The sequence below is a fragment of the Bos indicus x Bos taurus genome, chromosome 6 (genome assembly GCF_003369695.1).
Source record: "Bos indicus x Bos taurus breed Angus x Brahman F1 hybrid chromosome 6, Bos_hybrid_MaternalHap_v2.0, whole genome shotgun sequence".
Taxonomy (NCBI): Eukaryota; Metazoa; Chordata; class Mammalia; order Artiodactyla; family Bovidae; genus Bos; species Bos indicus x Bos taurus.
The window spans coordinates 86,251,574-86,271,785 of NC_040081.1; the positions used below are offsets into that span (position 1 = coordinate 86,251,574).

General features: G+C 40.7%; 1 protein-coding gene across 5 annotated transcripts in view; it reads left to right on the forward strand.

Moving 5' to 3' along the window:
• SLC4A4 (solute carrier family 4 member 4) overlaps nucleotides 1–20,212 on the forward strand; it is a 363,163-nt gene that overhangs the window by 229,436 nt on the left and 113,515 nt on the right. The gene's annotated exons all lie outside the window — the stretch shown is intronic.

Genomic DNA, 20,212 nt, shown 5'->3' on the forward strand with positions numbered 1-20,212 from the left:
CATAAGGTTTCTGATGATACAGGGGTAAACACTTTGATGAACTGAGGGCTTGCAACCATCAGAGGTTCTCAGCTAGAGAATAACTGTACTCAAGTGTGTGGATTAATAACCAGTGTAGATGTGGAAGGAATTTCTAAAACCATGGTACTTTTTAGCGTCCTGTTGAACAGATTAATTAGCAGTTTGGTTTAAGACACAAGGCATGCTTATCAGATTCTCAGAGGACACAAAACAGACATGGTTAGCTATATAAATTTTAAATGATAGAATCAAGATGGAGAATGATCTTGATGGGCTGAACCCACAAAGAATTTAATAGGAATGATTATACACTATGTAAGTTCAAACATGAGGTGAATAATGGAGAAAATTCCACTGTATTTGGACAGAAAATTTGTAACTTTCATTGGATTCAGATTTTTTTTAAAGGTGTTCATTTTCTTTTTAAAACTTTATTTTATTATTATTCGTAGTATTTTGTTTTGGCTGCACTGTGTGGCTTGTGGGATCTTTGTTTCCCTATCAGGGATTGAGCCTGTGCCCTCAGCAGTGGGAGTGTGGAGTCCTAACCACTGGGCCCCAAAAGTACCCATTTTCAAAACCAGTGAGGAGACGTGTTTATGGGAACTAGGATGGTGAGATGCCTGGGCGCTAGCCAGAGGAGAATAATTGAAGTAACTCACTTATAACTTGTAGAGATGAGAAGGTTTGAGGGATAGGAAGTTCCTGAAGCCTATGTTCCAGTAAAAGAGAATAGATTTATTGTCTGTTGCTCTTGTCATAAACTTGTGTTTGTGGGTACATGTTTCATGGAGGCAGTTTTTATTTTAAATATTAGTATGAATTAGATAGGAACCAGAGCTTCATTACAAACTTATTAATGAAAGTTTTATTAAGTCCCTTTTGGCTACGCATTGCATTTGGAATCAGGGCTATAAAAATAATAGGATACAGTTTCTGTCTTTTAGGGGTTCTGATTATAGACTGTGGAATAAATCTGTAAATAATGTAGGGTCTGCCTGCCTGTTCAGTGCTCAGTCGTGTCCGACTCTCTGTGACCTCATGTACTGTAGCCTGCCAGGCTCCTCTGCTCATGGGGATTCACCAGGCAAGAATACTGGAGTGGGTTGCCATTGCCTCCTCCAGAATGTCTTTGACCACAGAGAGGAGAATGAATTATGCCAGGGGCTGGGGAGAGGGCACAGGTGATATTTGAAGTAATTCTTGAGTTGAATGCTTTTTTCTTTCACTATCACATTCAAAAAAACAAATGACTGGATGTTAGGAATATAGTTATTGGATGGAAGTTGGACTAAATCATTTTTGAGTTCTTTTTAAGATTTTCTGATTTGATGAGTGTCAAATGAATGATACATAGGGATTGAAAATTCAAAAAGAGGTAGACCTTTGCAGTGGAGTGTGCCATGGAACAAAGGAGTGAACAGACCCTTGGGCTCGTGACTCGTGTCAGTAAAGTGATCGTCACCTTCTGGTATGTAGTCGGGTACAAATGAAGAACCTGTCGGGGAGATTTTTGGGAAGCTGTTGCCTGTTCCTGCATCAGCCCCTTGTTTTCCTTTCTCTGCTTCTTCAGTATTTTCTATTGTTCTAATTTGGTGTGTGTTCTCAGAGACCTCAGTGAACGGTACATTTTAAAAAGTCTGCTAGATAAATAATAGCATGACTACTACAGATTTAATTATAGCTGTACAGCTGCCTGTTTGAAGTGTTCTGCTGGGACCATATGGTCCCTTGTACATCCTAGCCCTGCAAGGACCTGGTTTAAATGTTTCCTGGCTGATAGTACTGAATTCTCAGAGAACTGCCGGCAGCCATTCAGAAGTCAGTAGATGGTGTGCTTTCCCTCTGTTGTCTCCATGCGGATGGCCATTTTATCGATAATTTATTAGACCCCAAGCAATCAGATATTGAAGCACCCACCCAGACAGGTCTCAAGAGTTATGTCTACTTGTTAGTTTTCCGGTCTGATTTTTGTTACCACATTTGATGTGCGAAGTGAAAGGTACTTATGCATTTATTCAGTTTCACTCAATTTTTTCCCAAGTATTTCAATGAATGGTTCTTTTAATTGTTTTCTGTTCCAGTGGTGTGGTGGAAACAGAATTAGAGGAGGGCTTAGGAGAGGGCATCTTTTCTACTCCTATCTGTGTTCTGGGAGTGTGATCTTGAATGAATTTTAGCTTCTCTGGGCCTTAAAGGAGCCAGAACTGGCCCTCTTAGGTCCCTTCCAGTTCCCAAATTCTGGGAAAATCAGTTGGGGACCATGTTTTTTCCAAGGACATATATTCTGAGGGCATTTTTCCACTGTGGCATTCCTTTTCCATTGTGGCATTCTGTGTGTCTCTTTCCCTATTGCTTAGAAACCCCAAATTTCCCATTCCTTGGGCCACAAAAATTGTTCAGTATGAACACTGTATACAAGCCTACACCTCCGAGACTAACAGTCTAGGTCTTCATTTGTACGTTTTTGGTCGAAACACTGTCTGGTGCAGTGGTTTTCAAGCTTTTTCCATGTCAAGAATCCATTTGAGTTTGTGATGAAACAATGGGGGCTTTCACCAGAGAAATGAACAGTAAATGTATAGGCCTAACAATGTGCATGTAATTTCAAAGTGCCCATGGGCTCCCTGGACTCCTGCCAGGGACCCTAAGTTCAGAACTGCCACTCTGTGCTTTGATAAGAGCCCTGCCTTTTCCTTTGATTCTGAGTGAAAGGAACCGCAGGAAAGATTGAAGACAGAGAAGCCTGGACCGCCAGCTCCAAGGTGGTTCACATGGTGCCTATGGCAGAGCCTTGCCGGGTTCTTTTTGGACTGCATGGAGGCAGGGGTGCTAGACAGAGTTTGCTGGGTCCCACATGAGACAAGCACTCTGCGTGGGTATTTGCAAGCCATTAACTTTAGACTCTTGGTTGTCTACATTGCCTCTGATGGTTCCACCCTCTTACCCCTCATCCCTTGAAGTTTTTGTTTTTAAAAGAGCAGTCTGTGTTTTTTATTAGCTATCCTGACTGGGGTGAGTGCAGAAGAGAATGCACATGAAACATTTCCCCTTAAACTATAATTTTCTCTTGAAGTCACTAACCCCATGATGCTAATTTTTGTTTGTTTGTTTTGTCTTCTTCTTCAATCCCTCTCTCCCAGTGGCAGCTGGAGGTTGTGGAGCAGAAAGAACGAAAGAAACCCTGTGTTTAGGATCTTTCTTTTTGGGATGGGAGAGGGAAAGCTATAAACAGATATTACTTTTAAGATATTAATAGGTAGGGTGAGAGTTAGAAGTAAACCATGTCATGTATTTTTTTTCCTGCTGAAAACACAGTCATTCAAGGACAAGTGGGGATGCAGATGAACTGATGCTGTTATTGTGGATAATTCTGTTTGTTTTACAGTATAGCTGCACTAGTCATGCTCACCTTAGCCTTTGATTTATCTGTTCTTTTTTTTTTTTTTAGCCTTACCATAGTGAAGATAGCTCTGCAAACTTTTTAAGTTAAAACACATGCAGCTATACATTTGGTAGAATTAACTTACTTGGAGAGGCACTGTACTGGATGAATATATGTTTTAAGTCCATAACACAAACTGGGGAGAGAGATTTCTATCTGAAATTCAGAGAATTGAGTATCTGAATTAAATGTAGTGCCAACGTAACTTTATTCCTTTGGGGGAGAAAATTTTTTTCTTATTTTGCCCATCATCTGTTTCTGGTAGATCCTAGGATTATATTAAAACTCTATCAAGGTGATTATTGTTACCGTTTATGGAATAGCCACTGTGCTATTCAGTCACTGTACTAGGAGCTTTTTACATATTGTTTACAACATGTGATATATTACTATCAACTCAACTTTACAGATTGAAGACGCTAAATGCAAAAGATAAGTAAGTGTCATCTTCTCAGTAACTATTGCTTTGGTTAAAATACAGTGAAGATTGAGGACATATATTTTTAGTGCTCGGCCAGACTCACTGGTGCATCTGTTATTCACCTGTATTGGTGAAGTGTTTGCTTTTGCTGTCAGGGAGCATTGGGCATTTGAAGAAGTGCAATTCTAGTCTAGTGTGTCATTCTGGATCCTTCCTTCTGCTTCACTCTCTCTATCCAGGCTTCAACATGTCCTATACAGTCTGTCTTTTAATTTTTCTCAAATCTCTTTTCATTATTCTGAACCTTCTGATGTTCCCTTGCTTCAGAGCCTTATAATATTCCTACATTTAACACATGTACTGAGGGCCTATTACTTGCTCAGCACTGGGTTTAAACACTTTCAGACATCATCTCAATAACTTCTCATAACTGTAAAGGAGTTACTTATTAGTTATTCCCATTTGAAAGATTTTAAAGATTCCCATTTTAAGGGGGTCACTCATTATTCCCATTTTATTCCCATTCAGCTTAAAGAGGTGGAAAAATTTGCCCCAGGTAACCACAGCTAGTAAGAGGAAGAACTGAGGTATTCTGATAACTCTGACTCTAAAGCTCATTCTCTTTTTCTCCACTTGAATTTAAATGAACTGGAGGTCCAGTGATTAAGACTCCACGCTTCCAATGCAGAGGGTGTGGATTCTCGAGTAACTGGGTTCCCACAGGTCATGTGGCATGACAGAAAAAAAAAAAAAATTTAATGAACTGGAGAATAATCACTAAACTTAGCTTGGTGAAGCTTGGACTCTGGAGACAGACTTTGCTTTGCACCCTCTCCCTGCCTTTCCTATTTTCTTGATTTTAGCCAAGTTGTGTAATCTCTAAATCACATTTCCTCAAGTGTCAACAATGACAACAACCTCTGCCTGTCTCCAGAGCTGCCAAACTGAGCAGATGGTGTTGCTGGAGGTGGGGATAAAACAGTGGGTCTGAGGGCATATTTCAGCCATGACAGTGCTTCTCCATCAGTGCTTCTCCATCCTTAGGGATTGTGTTGGTAATTTGTGAGGCTTTTGTTTTGTTTGTCACATGATTGGAGGGTACCACTTGCCTTCAGTAGGTAGGGCTAGGATAGAAGATGCTCTGTAGTGCTCAGGAAAATGACCCCCAATAAAGAGGTTTGCCATATCCCCCCTAACTTTCATGTATTCTGCCAGATATTCACACAGGTGAAAAACATAACTGTCTTAACTGGAACCCAACCCCACTGTACATACACAGTGTCCTCAGATGGCTTTAATAAGCACCCACTTTTCTAGGAGCTCAGGTACTGTGTAGATTGAGGGAAGAGTGTACTTTCTTTGCTCAGAGGTTTACCAAGTACTGATCTCCATTTCAGAACCTGCCCGAAAGCATCACTGTTCAATGTATTTAGGGTGACAGTTCAACCAACTGAGTCAGTCTGCTGGTATAGATACTTTATTCAGGGTGTTTTTACCTATAGTAGTGAATATCTGATTACTTAATTAAGGATACTGTAGAGAAAAATTTGGGTTTCCTTAGGTGATGCTAGTGGTAAAGAACCCACCTGCTAATGTGGGAGACAAGAGAGACATGGATTCAATTTCTGGGTTGGGAAGGTCCCCTGGAGGAAGGCGTGGCAACTCACTCCAGGATTCTTGCCTGGAGAATCCTGTGGACAGAGGAGACTGGTGGGCTACAGTGCATAGGTTCACAAAGAGTCAGACACAACTGAAGTAACTTAGCAGGCAGGCAGAGAAAAATTTGTACTTCGATGAAAAGTGTGTGTACTATGGAATAGCACACCCCTCTGGGTTATCTGATTCTGTGGGAATGATTCTACAACTCTGTAAATTGTAGATAAGTGATAACAATGTGAGATAATATTTGTCTATAGACATCTGAGTTCTGTCCTTCCTAGTAGAGGTTCAATTATCCTCTCTTTTCCACTGCTGAAGAAACTAGCTTTGCCTTCATTTACATATCATTTCAATATTCCTAATTTATAAATGTATCCATTTTTTGGCTTCTCTCTTGAATGGGTTATAACCTTTGCCAGGTTCTTTATTATGAGGTAATTGCCATAAATACATTTTATATCTCAAAAAAAAAAAAACAATGACAACAGTAATTGCTTGTAGAAAAGGCATGATACTTTAATAAAATAGCACATGCAAAGTTCCTGGTCTGGTGCCGGTTGATTAAAAATATGTTAGTAATTATTAGTATTACTACTAATCATTTTAAAATGTATTACTGGAGACTTTGGGCCCTCTTGGTAACAACAGTGCCTTCAGAGTACAGTTTTACTGATCAGAGATTTGAAATCTTAAGTTAGGAAGGGTGCAACATATGGTTATTCTCCAAAAGCAGGACTCTCTTTAAAAATCTCACTGATAAATCTTGGAAAGGTAGGATTTTAAGGCATTTTGGCATGGATTTTTTTAAAAAGTCACAGTGAATGGTAGCTACCAGGCAACCCAAAAATAAAAGTTGATTTTTTATTGACCTACGCTCATAAGTTTTAGAATTGATAAAGGCTGTTCATATTATGCCCAACCCAGACAGCATATTAAAAAGCAGAAGCATTACTTTGCCAACAAAGGTCTATCTAGTCAAAGCTATGGTTTTTCCAGTAGTCATGTATGGATGTGAGAGTTGGATTATAAAGAAAGCTGAGCACCAAAGAATTGATACTTTTGAACTGTGGTGTTGGAGAAGACTCTTGAGAGTCCCTTGGACAGCAAGGGGATCCAACCAGTGCATCCTAAAGGAAATCAGTCCTAATATTCATTGGAAGGACTGATGCCGAAGCTGAAGCTCCAATACTTTGGCCACCTGATGCAAAGAACTGACTCATTTGAAAAGACCCTGATGCTGGGAAAGATTGAAGGTGGGAGGAGAAGGGGATGACAGAGGATGAGATGGTTGGATGGCATCACTGACTCAATGGACATGAGTTTGAGTAAACTCTGGGAGTTGGTGATGGACAGGGAGGCCTGGTGTGCTGCGGTTCATGGGGTTGCAAAGAGTTGGACATGACTGAGAGACTGAACTGAACTGAACTTTGTCTCTCACCAGAGACCTTTTCTTTTTTTTTAATTTAATTTTATTTTTAAACTTTACAATATTGTATTGGTTCTGCCATATATCGAAATGAATCCGCCACAGGCATACACGTGTTCCCCATCCTGAACCCCCCTCCTTCCTCCCTCCCCATACCATCCCTCTGGGTCATCCCAGTGCACCAGCCCCAAGCATCCAGTATCGTGCATCGATCCTGGACTGGCAACTCGTTTCATATATGATATTATACATATTTCAATGCCATTCTCCCAAATCATCTCACCCTCTACCTCTCCCACAGAGTCCAAAAGACTGTTCTATACATCAATGTTTCTTTTGCTGTCTCGTATACAGGGTTATTGTTACCATCTTTCTAAATTCCATATATATGTGTTAGTATACTGTATTGGTGTTTTTCTTTCTGGCTTACTTCACTCTGTATAATAGGTTCCAGTTTCATCCACCTCACTAGAACTGATTCAAATGTATTCTTTTTAATGGCTGAGTAATACTCCGTTGTGTATATGTACCACAACTTTCTTATCCATTCATTTGCTGATGGACATCTAGGTTGCTTCCATGTCCTGGCTATTATAAACGGTGCTGTGATGAACATTGGGGTACACGTGTGTCTTTCCCTTCTGGTTTCCTCAGTGTGTATGCCCAGCAGTGGGATTGCTCAGAGACCTTTTCTTAAGTGTGCTTCCACCAAATGGAGGACTTGTCCTGGAACTTTCAGTATCCTTGCTTTTATCTTTGTTGATTGTAAAGGTGACACAGCACAGGTATGATCACATGGATTCCATGCATTAAAGAAATGTGGAGTGAACATTTACTGGGAGGCAGTGCCTTTATAAGCCACTGGGGAAACACAATTGAATAATATGTAGTTTCTTTTTATAGGGTCCTTTGGAACCCTTTTTTTAAAAGATACTTTTCATCTAATAAGAATCACAGTCAAGCCAGCTGATGAATGCATTGGTGAAAAGTATATCATCACAGAGGGAAGGCAAGGGCCCTATAAATGAAATCAGAGAAAATTAAGGCAGTCAGGGTCAGACTTGGCTAGAAAGAGCCTTTTCCACCAGGTAGATTGATGAGTGTTTCAAGTTTCCTTCCCTGACCTGTGTTTATGTGTGGTGGGGTTCATGACTCAGCAATGAAAGAGGGAAAAAAAAAGAACATTACTTAACTCAACCAGCACCTAGAACTTGCAGATTCCAGATTTTCTTTAAATAGTTTTTAAAGTGCTGTGTTTATGTGACTTTCTGCTTTCCCCCTCTCTGTGTGGCTTATTTTTATTTTGTGTAATTAAATCCTGTTGAATATCCTAAATGTGCTTCTTAACAATTTTAAAGGTTGTGTTTATAGAGCCTAAACCATTGTTGGGTTTTCCTGGTGGCTCAGATGATAAAGAATCCGCCTGCAATGCAGGAGACCTGAGTTCGATCCCTGGGTTGGGAAGATCCCCTGGAGGAGGGCATGGCAGCCCACTCCAGTGTTCTGTCTTAGAGAATCCCTGTGGACAGAGGAGTCTGGTGGGCTACAGTCCATGGGGTCACAAAGAGTCAGACACAATTGAGCGACTAAGCACATAAACCATTGTCAATACTTAGCATTAGTGTACTAAATGAAAAGGTTAGAAGTTTTAGGACAATTATTTTTGAACTTCAGGTAGTAAAATATATTCATCAGAAATGGGAAGGTTTCACAGTGTAGTGCAGTGGACATAATTCACATTCTGGCTCATACATTCAGTTGTATGAATTTCGTGAAGTCCTTTAAACTGCTTGGACTTTTGTTTCCCTCATCTGTAAAATAGTTAAATAGTACATTTCTTGTAACCTTTCTGTGAGAATTCAAGTGAAATAGTAAATGTGAAAATGTTTTAAACACTGTAAATAGCTAGAAACGTATTGATGTTTTTTAGTGATGTAAAACATAAGAAAACGTGACTAGAGATTTTGACAAGTTGATTTTTAAACTAGGTCAGTACTTGAAATTTCATCCTATTTAGGAAATCAGAACTGATGGATTGTGCTTAATGTTTTATTTAGTTTAATAGCCATTTGTGAATGTGCTGCTTTGCAGAATCATTTGCATTAATGGTGGTGAGATGGCTATATTTGAAAGGAAAAATTAGAAAATCAGATTTTCACCCTCAGGGGACTGTTTTCATTTTTAAAAATGGAATAAGTAAAACTAGAAAAGTTTTCAAGAAGTAAGAACATGTAGCCACAGCCTTTTGACATTTTGTCGTATTTAATGACTTTATCTTCCTTCTTTCATATTATATACACTCTGGAAATCTCAGACCATATTACAGAAATTCAGTACTAACAACATCATAAGTGAGTGTCTAAATTTTGGATTCTGTAGGCAATCAAGCAAGAGCTCCTCTTTTTAGGCGTCTTAGACATTAGGCTGATGGTTTTTAAATTTAGCCAGTGGAAATATTCTTCTAAATTACAGCTTGAAGATAACCTAAAGGGCAATCATTAAAGACAAAACAAAAAAAGTTTAAACTAATTTATTCCAGCAATTCTGTGTATCACACCAAAAAAATCCTATCCCACAAATTTACTAAGGGGTTGATTAAAAACTGTCTTTATTTAACAGGAGAGTTTTGAAATAATTTGTCTTATGTAGTCTTGAAATAAAAAGCAATACTCTATTAAGCTTATAAAACAGCAGTTCCTATTTTTTTCCTTCCTCTGACATTTCTTTGTTGGGCAATTATACAGTTTACAGTAAAGAAGTGAGATTTAGGAATGGAACGCTGGGGTGTGTTTAAGACGGTGTTTGTCCGGACTACTGAGGAACACCCAAACCTGTTCTCAATCCAACACTCCTGAGAAGATCAGGATGAGAAATGTGTACATAGATAATCAAAGGTCAGGTAACTCTTACAGACTGAGACTTCGGCTGCAAACTCCACAGTAGAACCTGGGTGACCTAGGCAGAGCCTTCTGCCTCATCTTGGTAGCTGGAAAGACCCTTGAAGCAAAAGATACTTCTTGTACTTGGGACTTGAGTAGACATGCTCTTTTTACTGAGAATCCCTACCACAAAGAAAGGCCAGAGTAGAGTTTTCAGTGAAAAGAACTATTTTCCTAGTGCCTGAGAAAAGCTAGTGTAAGCTTATTGACTTAGAATTCAATTGGTTCAGATCAGTCCTCTTCTTCCTTAGATGTGGGATGAGAGGGCTGCTGGAAAACTGGGAGAGGATGGGCAATAGCATCAGTCTTCAATTAACCATAGAAGCCAACGATAGCCAGTGCCTGGTCTCCACCTATCATACTCCAGGACTCCCAGAATTTGAGATGGTAGGTCTGTTCCAAATATATACACACAGTGCTTGCTAGGTCAAACCTATTTCAGAATTATCCCAGGGATTAGTTTTCACAAGGCTGCTTTTGATGGACTGCTGCTTCTTCCCACCCCTGTTGGAGGCTAATTTTAATCCAAGGAAGTATACTGGGTTAAGTTATGTTTATGTTGCTTAGGGTTCACACACCTTTGGAAAGTAAAAGCAGGAATATGTTACCTCCAACACAGCACAATCAGGTGGTCTCCTGGATATGCATGGTAGGAGGGAAGAAGGGAGTAGAGAGGTTTACTTTCCATGTTAGAGAAACTAAAAGAAGCCAGGAGGAGTGAGCCTTATATTTGTTTGTATCTTGCTAGGCATTTTACCTGGAGAAGGAAATGGCAACCCACTCCAGTGTTCTTGCCTGGAGAATCCCAGGGACGGGGGAGCCTCGTGGGCTGCCGTCTATGGGGTCACACAGAGTCGGACACGACTGAAGTGACTTAGCAGCAGCAGCAGCAGGCATTTTACCTCTTATCTTTTCTTATCTTTACAAAAGCCTTTGACATATGAGGTAGGGCTATGGAATACAGTTTTTTCACTATCCTTGATTTCCTTTAAAAGTTTCCTGCCAAGGAAGCACCGTATGTAAGCAGTATGGGAATGAAATAACAGTTAATCTATTAAGACACTCTTTGTAGTATCATTGTTTTATTAAAGTAAAACGTATTTGTGATAAAATCTACTTGATAATTTTTTAGAATGTGGACACTTGTATAATTGTCCTACAGATTATGAGCTAGAACATGATCAGGATAGTATACTTGTTTTTTAATGCCATATTTCCTCTCTTGTTTTTAATTCCTTCTTTATACCTTCTATGAGTTTCATTTGCTGTTTTAGTCTTATTCCGTGAGATATAGATTTAGATCATCACACTTTAGCTTTTGTTCTTTTGAAATATTTGCACTTAGGCTGTGAATTTTACTCAGTGCACGTGTAGCTGCATTCCACAAATTATGATATGTCCCATTTTTATGTTATGAATAATATTGACTTTAACAAGTCATTGATGTTATTATGTTAAAATAACAAGTCATTTTAATCTCTAGGACATCTACTTTGTGTTTTAAATGGTTCTTCTGAATGTCTTCATCTCATCAGTGTTTTAAAAATATTATTTCAGAGTCTACCTCTGATACCTAGTATATCAGTTCAGTTCAGTTCAGTCACTCAGTCATGTCCAACTCTTTGTGACCGCATGAATCGCAGCACGCCAGGCCTCCCTGTCCATCACCAACTCCCAGAGTTCACCAAAACTCACATCCATCAAGTTGGTGATGCCATTCAGCCATCTCATCCTCTGTCGTCCCCTTCTCCTCCTGCCCCCAATCTCGCCCAGCATCAGAGTCTTTTCCAATGAGTCAACCCTTTGCATGAGGTGGCCAAAGTACTGGAGTTTCAGCTTGAGCATCATCCCTTCCAAAGAAATCCCAGGGCTGAGCTCCTTCAGAATGGACTGGCTGGATCTCCTTGCAGTCCAAGGGACTCTCAAGAGTCTTCTCCAACACCACAGTTCAAAAGCATCAATTCTTCGGCACTCAGCTTTCTTCACAGTCCAACTCTCGCATCCTAGACGGACCTTTCTTGGCAAAGTAATGTCTCTGCTTTTGAATATGCTATCTAGGTTGGTCATAACTTTCCTTTCAAGGAGTAAGCGTCTTTTAATTTCATGGCTGTAGTCACCATCTGCAGTGATTTTGGAGCCCAAAAAAATAAAGTCTGACACTGTTTCCGCTGTTTCCCCATCTATTCCCATGAAGTGATGGGACCAGATGCCATGATCTTCGTTTTCTGAATGTTGAGCTTTAAGCCAACTTTTTCAGTCTCCACTTTCACTTTCATCAAGAGGCTTTTGAGTTCCTCTTCACTTTCTGCCATAAGGGTGGTGTCATCTGCATATCTGAGGTTATTGATATTTCTCCCAGCAATCTTGATTCCAGCTTGTGCTTCTTCCAGCCCAGCGTTTCTCATGATGTACTCTGCATAGAAGTTAAATAACCAGGGTGACAATATACAGCCTTGACGTACTCCTTTTCCTATTTGCAACCAGTCTGTTGTTCCATGTCCAGTTCTAACTGTTGCTTCCTGACCTGCATATAAGTTTCTCAAGAGGCAGGTCAGGTGGTCTGGTATTCCCATCTCTTTCAGAATTTTCCACAGTTTATTGTGATCCACACAGTCAAAGGCTTTGGCATAGTCAATAAAGCAGAAATAGATGTTTTTCTGGAACTCTCTTGCTTTTTTGATGATCCATCAGATGTTGGCAATTTGATCTCTGGTTCCTCTGCCTTTTCTAAAACCAGCTTGAACATCAGGAAGTTCACAGTTCACATATTGCTGAAGCCTGGCTTGTAGAATTTTGAACATTACTAGCGTGTGAGATGAGTGCAGTTGTGTGGTAGTTTGAGCATTCTTTGGCATTGTAGGGTTTAAATACTTGCCTAGTGACTATAATAATATGATAGCCTGAACCTACATACCAGCTGATGCTGAAGGTCTGAGGGTGATAGCATGGGTGGGAGGATATAATATTATCCCAGTCACTTGAGATTGATTACAGTATGATTTTTTTCAGTTAGCTATATGTGATGCGTATCACTTGAGTATGAGTAACGTTTCTGTCATCACATGGGGTGATCATTCCAAGAAGCTGTCACTGTTACATCAGTCCACTTGTTCTGCTTTATCTGTTTATAATCTCTAGTTTCTTGTTATGCTAGTACTGTGATCACTGGGTTCTTAGAAAGCCAATCAGAAAGTAGTTAACTAAATTATTATAGCAAGACCTAACCTGTAGCATTATAGCAATGCTAACCTGTATTGCTAGCATTAAAGGAACAGGTTAGCATTAAAGGAACCTGAAATGTACATCCCCAGACTCACAGAGTTGGTATTGTTACCTGGTAGACAAAAAGTGTTCCCAAATTGCTAAGGTGGTCAAATTGCATGTGTGCATGCTCTGTCATGACCGACTCTTCACAACCCCGTGGACTGTAACCCTCCAGGCTCCTCTGTTGATGGGATTCCCAGGCAAGAATACTGGAGTGGGTTGCCACTTCCCCTTCCAGGGGATCTTCTTGACTCAGAGATAAAGCTTGCATCTCTTGCACCTCCTGCATTGGCAGGCAGATTCTTTACCACCGCACCACCTGGGAAGCCCCTGAGCTAGCCAAATTATCTCTTACCAGATGCAGCCTTTTGAAATTCATTTCTTTGGAATCAAGGTTGTCTAAAGCAGTTTTTTCTGCTGTGTGTTCTCATAGTTGGCCCTGCATGAAATCCAGGCTATATATCCCTTGGAGCATCAACTAGTGATCTATAAGAAAGAAATGTCAGACTATCTTCGTAATTCAATCCATATGAGGTTGTTGAGTGATCCTCAACCTGATTTTGTTCTTATTTTCATTATCTTTTGCTGTTGTTTGTAATTCGTGAGTTGTTCTTCACCATTCTGTGTAATGTTAATAATGTTTTTGTTAGTACTTTATTGCTGTTCACATTTTATTGTGTAAGCCCATAGTTGCTTTTTATACTTAAGTCATTATTTTTCCTGTATCAGGTATTGTCGAGGTACTTGAAAAAGGGAACCTATATGAATCAATATTTGATGAGCAACCTTTATGAGAGGAATCTGTAAACTTTGATTCATGGACGAACTCTCCTTGAACTCTATTGCTATATATTGTGACCTCCATTGAACAATATACCTTTCATATTATCTTTATGTGTCTTGTTTCATTAGATCTATTTCTGTATTTGCTTCTCTTCATTGGATTTTAAACTTTAGGCGAGCAGAGTCTGTCTGTTCTTTGCAGTGCCCACATCAGGCCTTGAACATTTGAGGCACCCGTTAAATTTAAAGAGAATTAAATGGAGCTGAGAGTAGGATTAAATGGGAGATGAGAAAATTTCTGTCCCAAACAGCATTTTAAAATCTGTTTTCATATCAAAATGTGCCTTATTTATCTCCGAGTGGGAGATAAAGCATTCTTTGGCATACATGCCTAGTCAAAGCTCTAACAGAGTGTATAGCATAGAAACTTATTTAATTCTGTCTGACCTGGTACTCCTCAAATTTATTTGACAAAAGCACTTTTTTGTGAAGGGTCTCGACTGCAGTAGAAAGAAATCACCTCAAATTAATTTAAGCCCCAAGTGGAATTTTCTGGCTTATATAACTAGTAATAATTCTTGATGAGTTCACAGAATGGAGAGGCTACAGGGCCTGAGGCTGGGGACTAAGCAATCTCTCTTTTCATCCATTTTTCTCTCCTGGTTTTGTGTTTCATTTTGGCCATTGACCTCATTCTCTCCTAGTGTGGACAATCCTGTGACAGGCCCTTCCAGCAAAGAGGGTAACAACCTTAGGTGAAAGGGAAACATTGATTTTTACACATTTATTTGAATGTTAATTTTCCAAAATGTTTTGGTCCCTGTGTAGATGGTGCATCCGTCCTTTGGACCAGCCACTGTTATCAGTAGGGGAGTTTACTAAGATGAGTCCTATCTAGGCGTTTGTCCACTTAGATGGCCTGGGTGGTGGTGGGATGCCCAGAAACCACTGCTTTAAGAGAAGAGTTAGGAAAGCTTATTGGGAAGAGCAGAAATAATAACCACCATTCATTCACTGAACAAACATTTATTTTCATCTTTTCTTCTAGGCATTAAGGATGTAACACTGAACAAAAGAGATGGATATTATCCTTCTATTAGGGAACTTACATTCTAGCGAGGAGGCAGATAATAAGGAAGATAAGTAAAAACTGTAGCATGTTTGACTATAATAAGTACAAAGAAAAACATAAGGTAGGACAGAGGAGTAAGAAGAACCTGTGGGGAAAGGGAGGTGGAAATTTTAACAAATGTGGCCAGGGAAGGTCTCAGTGTTGAGAAATAACATAAGTAAAGATCTGAAGGAAGTGAGGAAGGGAGCCCTGCAGACGTTCCATTCAGACACCAGCAGATGTGAAGGCCCTGAGGGAAGAGTGTGCCTGGTGTGTCAGAGGGAAGGTTTGGCCCCTGGGATGGTGGGTCTGAAGAAGACTGGGAAAAAGCAGCTGGAAACGAGGTCAGGGAGCTGATGGGAAGCCCGATGATGCTGGAGTTGTGGCTTGTCATAATAAGATTGCCTTCTCAGTGAAATGGGGACCGACAGAGGTTTTCTCTGACTCCTGATTTGATTGCCCTGGCTGCTTTGGTGAACAGACGGGAGCAGGGCGGGGGCCAAGGGCAGAAGCAAACGATCCAGCTGGGAGACCAATGCCATACCCAGGAGGGAGGTGCTTGTAATGTGGCCCAGGGTGGTGGCAGTGAAGATGGTGAGAAACGGTTGGACGTCTCTGATGGTGGGTCCAACAGGATTCACTGGTAGAATGGACATGGGGTGTGAGAGGAGGAGAGTGTGGAAGATGACAGCAAGGTCTGGGCCTGGGCATTGGAAAAATGGAGCTGCCATGAACCAGATGAGCAAGACCCCAGGATGAGCTAGTTTGAGGGGACTCTTGGGAGGGGGGCTTGGTTTTGGATTTGTAAAATTTGCAATGCCTGTTAAGACTTTTGAGGATAGATGTAATAGAACTGGACTTCAGGTAAGAGGTCCTGGCTGAAGTAAATCTGTTCAACTCTTTGTGACCCCATGGACTGTAGCCTGCCAGGCTCCTCTGTCCATGAAATTCTCCAGGCAAGAACACTGGAGTGGGTCCCTTCTCCAGGGGATCTTCCCTAGCCAGGGATTGAACCTGGGTCTCTTGCATTGCAGGCAGATTCTTAACCATCTGAATCACCAGGAAAGCCCATAGATCTGTGAGCCATCAGGTCACAGATGGAATTTAAAGGCAGGGGGCTTGTCGAGATCACCCAGGAATGTGTGTAGAGAAGAGAGTCATCTGAGGACTAAATTCCAGGGCAACTCAGGCACCACACATTTTTATTTTGGAATAGCTACTAATTTCTTCAAGAACACTAGTGTCCTACAAACACAGTGTGAGATTTGCTGATCTCGAAGAATATATCTTTATAACTACTTCTCTTCTGAGCACATAGAATGCAGTTCCTCTAGCTTTAAAAACATGCTTCAATTTTTCCAAAATGGTGTAGTCATCTTAGTAAAGGTACCATACAAGTAAAACATTTTGTGGAAGAATATAACTGTGGGATGTTCTACATGTTCTGTGAGTCAGTAGTTGCTTAGTGATAGATCCAGACAGTTAGTATGTTCTAGAATGGGCCTCTAAAACCTCTTGAACTTTCCTGGGCATTTAATGTTCATATGGTCTGACTGTAAATGCTGCAGAGCTCATTCCTTCCATTCAAAATATTTACGACAGCTGAATTATGTTGCAAAGGAAGCAATCAGTTCTGTGTGGGATAAACTGTTCTAACCCTCAGGGAGCTAAGAGCAAAGACTTCAGCCTTGGCAAAAGCATGATTCCAAAATGAATGCTTCTGGGACAAATTGAGAGAGTAGGATTGACGTATATACACTACATGTGTGAAACAGACAGCCAGTGGGCAGCTGCTGTGCAGTATAGGGAGCTCAGCTCAGTGTTCTGTGATGACCTAGACAGATGGAATGGGGGGTTATAAGGGAGGCTCAAGAAGGAGGGGATGTATGTATACACATAGCTGATTGACGTTGTTGTACAGCAGAAACACAACATTGTAAAGCAATTATACTCCAATTTAAAAAATTTAAAAAAACAAATGAGTGCTTCTGGAGTTCCCTAGGAGCAGTGCTGAGAGAGTGAAAAGGCTTGTTCTGAACTCTGAAGGAGGTTTAGAAAAGGTAGAAATGAGGAAAGGACAGTTTTTGGTCCTAAGCGTGGGAGGCTAAGTACCTAAAACTGGAGATTATGATCAGATTACCTACCTAACGACAGCAAAGAGTGCTGGAGAGAATGGCAAGTACAATCAGATGATTATAGAGCTTCATGGCCTGTGTTGGTAATGGGAGCTCTCTCTGGAAAGAGTCGGAAGAAGATTACTCTAGCAGTGGTATTTCATTATGCCTTTGGGTCACTTGACCATATCCCAAACTCTACTCCATGTTACACAGAGCAATTCATTACTGCAACTTCCTTTGACTATAATAACAATTTGATGGTTTTAGACTATTCCCATGGCTGCTCTTTTCGTATGTGTAGAAATAAACAGACTTTTTGGAAATATTAGTATTGCTTGAAGGATTAATGGTATAAACTTTGGAAAAGTCTTTTACTGCTGGAAGTAGTCGTGTTTCTAACATCCAAAAATATATACCTTGCCTTTGTGGGGTTTTTTTGGTTTCCACTAAATTATTAGTTCCAACTTCCTTCTTTTTTTTTGCCTCTCAGTTTTCTTCTTGTATGAAGTTCCAAAGGCAAGAATCTTGTTAAAATGCTACTGAAGGTGATGGTTTTGGGGATCAGTTTTCATGGCACTTATTCTCCCTTATTGAGAACTATTTATATGGAAATAGAAAATAAAACTCTACTGTAATTTTTCATTACTGGGGAAAATTGGGCCATGCCTCCCACTTCCCATATAGGTGATAACCCGTGGCAGAAAAAAGTTCACTGGTAACTTTTAACTTAAGTGGGGAGACATTCATATTGGTGAGATGTGTATATCAGAAATCTTCTTGCAAAATTCTTATCTCTTTCTTGTTGTGATTGTTGAGATGTTTTCCTTGAGCTGTTGGGAGACGTTTCCCACTCATGGTAGGATACTTGAACAAGCCTGTTCTAAGTGGGAGCTGGGTTGGGAGGGGGAATGAAGGAATAACATCTACAGGATAAGTTTTCAAAGTGACTGTTAGGCAACCTTTCAATTCAGTTCAGTTCAGTCGCTCAGTCGTATCCAACTCTTTGCAACCCCATGGACCGCAGCACGCCAGGCATCCCTCTCCGTCACCAACTCCCAGAGTTTACCCGAACTCATGTCTGTTGAGTCAGTGATGCCATCCAACCATCTCATCCTCTGTCGTCCCCTTCTCCTCCTGCCTTCAATCTTTCCCAACATCAGCGTCTTCTCAAATGAGTCAGTTCTTTGCATCAGGTGGCCAAAGAATTGGAGTTTCAGCTTCAACATCAGTCCTTCCAATGAACACCCAGGACTGATCTCCTTTAGGATGGACTGGTTGGATCTCCTTGCAGTCCAAGGGACTCTCAAGAGTCTTCTCCAACACCACAGTTCAAAAGCATCAATTCTTCAGCGCTCAGCTTTCTTTATAGTCCAACTCTCACATCCATACATGACCACTGGAAAAACCATAGCCTTGACTAAACAGACCTTTGTTGGCAAAGGTAACCTTTACTCTCCATGAAAAGCACTTTATACCTTTACCTTTCTCCTCAAGCTCCCATGTACGTCCGTCTTCCTCCTCCTCACCATCAGGTCATTCATATTTCCCTGAAAAAATGTAAGTCCTTGGAATCATCTTCACCCCACAGACTTCCCAGATCACCCCCGACTGTACCTAGAGTCTGCCTTGCCTGGTTAGAATGGATGAGTTGTGTTCCATCTGGATTTAATCCCTCTAGCTATGCATGGATATCTCTCTTCTCAATAGTTCAAGATTGCTTGAGCTGATTTGCAGTTATGCCCATTTCTCCTACGGTAGTAATCTGTCTTTACTAGATCATCTTCATGAACATTCCAAATTGTGATCATATTCCCCATGGAAAATCTCCGTTTTATCCCTTTCTTCATCTACCTCCTTAATTCTTGGCTTTTCTTGGTAGCAACATTTTGCAAAAGAATTCTCTCTACTCCCAGTCTCCATTTTTTCACATCTTATTCTTTACTGGGTAGCCTGGTGTCCGCTCTTATATAGATCATCCACCCCTTCCATCTTGTCAAATTCATTGGTCTTTACTTTCTTTTAAAAAACAATTTTTTAATAATTTGGCTGTTCTGGGTCTTTTGGTTGCAGCATGTGGGATCTTTTTAGCTGTGATTCTTTTTATAGCTGCAGCATGCCAACTCTTGGTTGCCACATGTGAGATCTAGTTCCCTGACCAGGGATTGAACCCAAGACCCTTGCACTGGGAGTATGGAGTCTCCCATAAGACCACTGGGACTTCCCTCGTGGTCCAGGTCCCATCATTAGTCCTTTATTACTTTTCATCTTATTTGAACTTCCAGCATCCTTTGACACTGAAGCAGATAATCCTCTCTTCATTGTTCCCTTTCTTCACCTAAAGTCCTGGTTGGTGAAGGCCTGCTTCTATTCCTACCTCACAGGCTGCTCTTTTTCAGTGTCCTCTGCCAATATCTGCTTCCATTCCTATAAAAGGTTAGGTACCCCAGGGTTTAGGGTCAGTGGGCAGATGTTAAGGGTCAATGGACAGCCCTTTCCTCTGTCTACACTAACACCCGAGGTTGTATCATCCTATCACATGGTCTTAAATCCTGATTACATGGTGATATCTCCTAAATTTAGGTCTTTCTACTCCACCTTTCCATGGACTTTTCTTTAGTGGGTAAGTTCTGTTTAAAACATCTGAAACTCCTTACTGTGCCTTCAAGACCCTCACCTGCTGGCCCCCCTCACGTCTGCAACTTCATCTGCTGCCGTTTTCTCTCCTGTGCTCCATCTGCTCCCACACACTTGGCCACCTGCTGTTGCTGTAACTGCCTAGCTCTTGCCTGGCTCAGAGGCTTTGGACTTTCTCTTTTCTTTGCCTAGAATTTTCTTTGCCCAGATCTTTTCTTGGCTTGTCCCCTTATCCCAGTGTCAAACGTGCTGCTTCAGAGGCCTTCCCTGACCTCCTTGTCTAAAGACGTATCCTCTTACATGTCTTACTTTTTTTTCTCAACACTTATCACTACTTTAAATTCTATTTTACTTCTCCCCTGCTGGAATATGAGCTCAAGAAGGCCATGTCA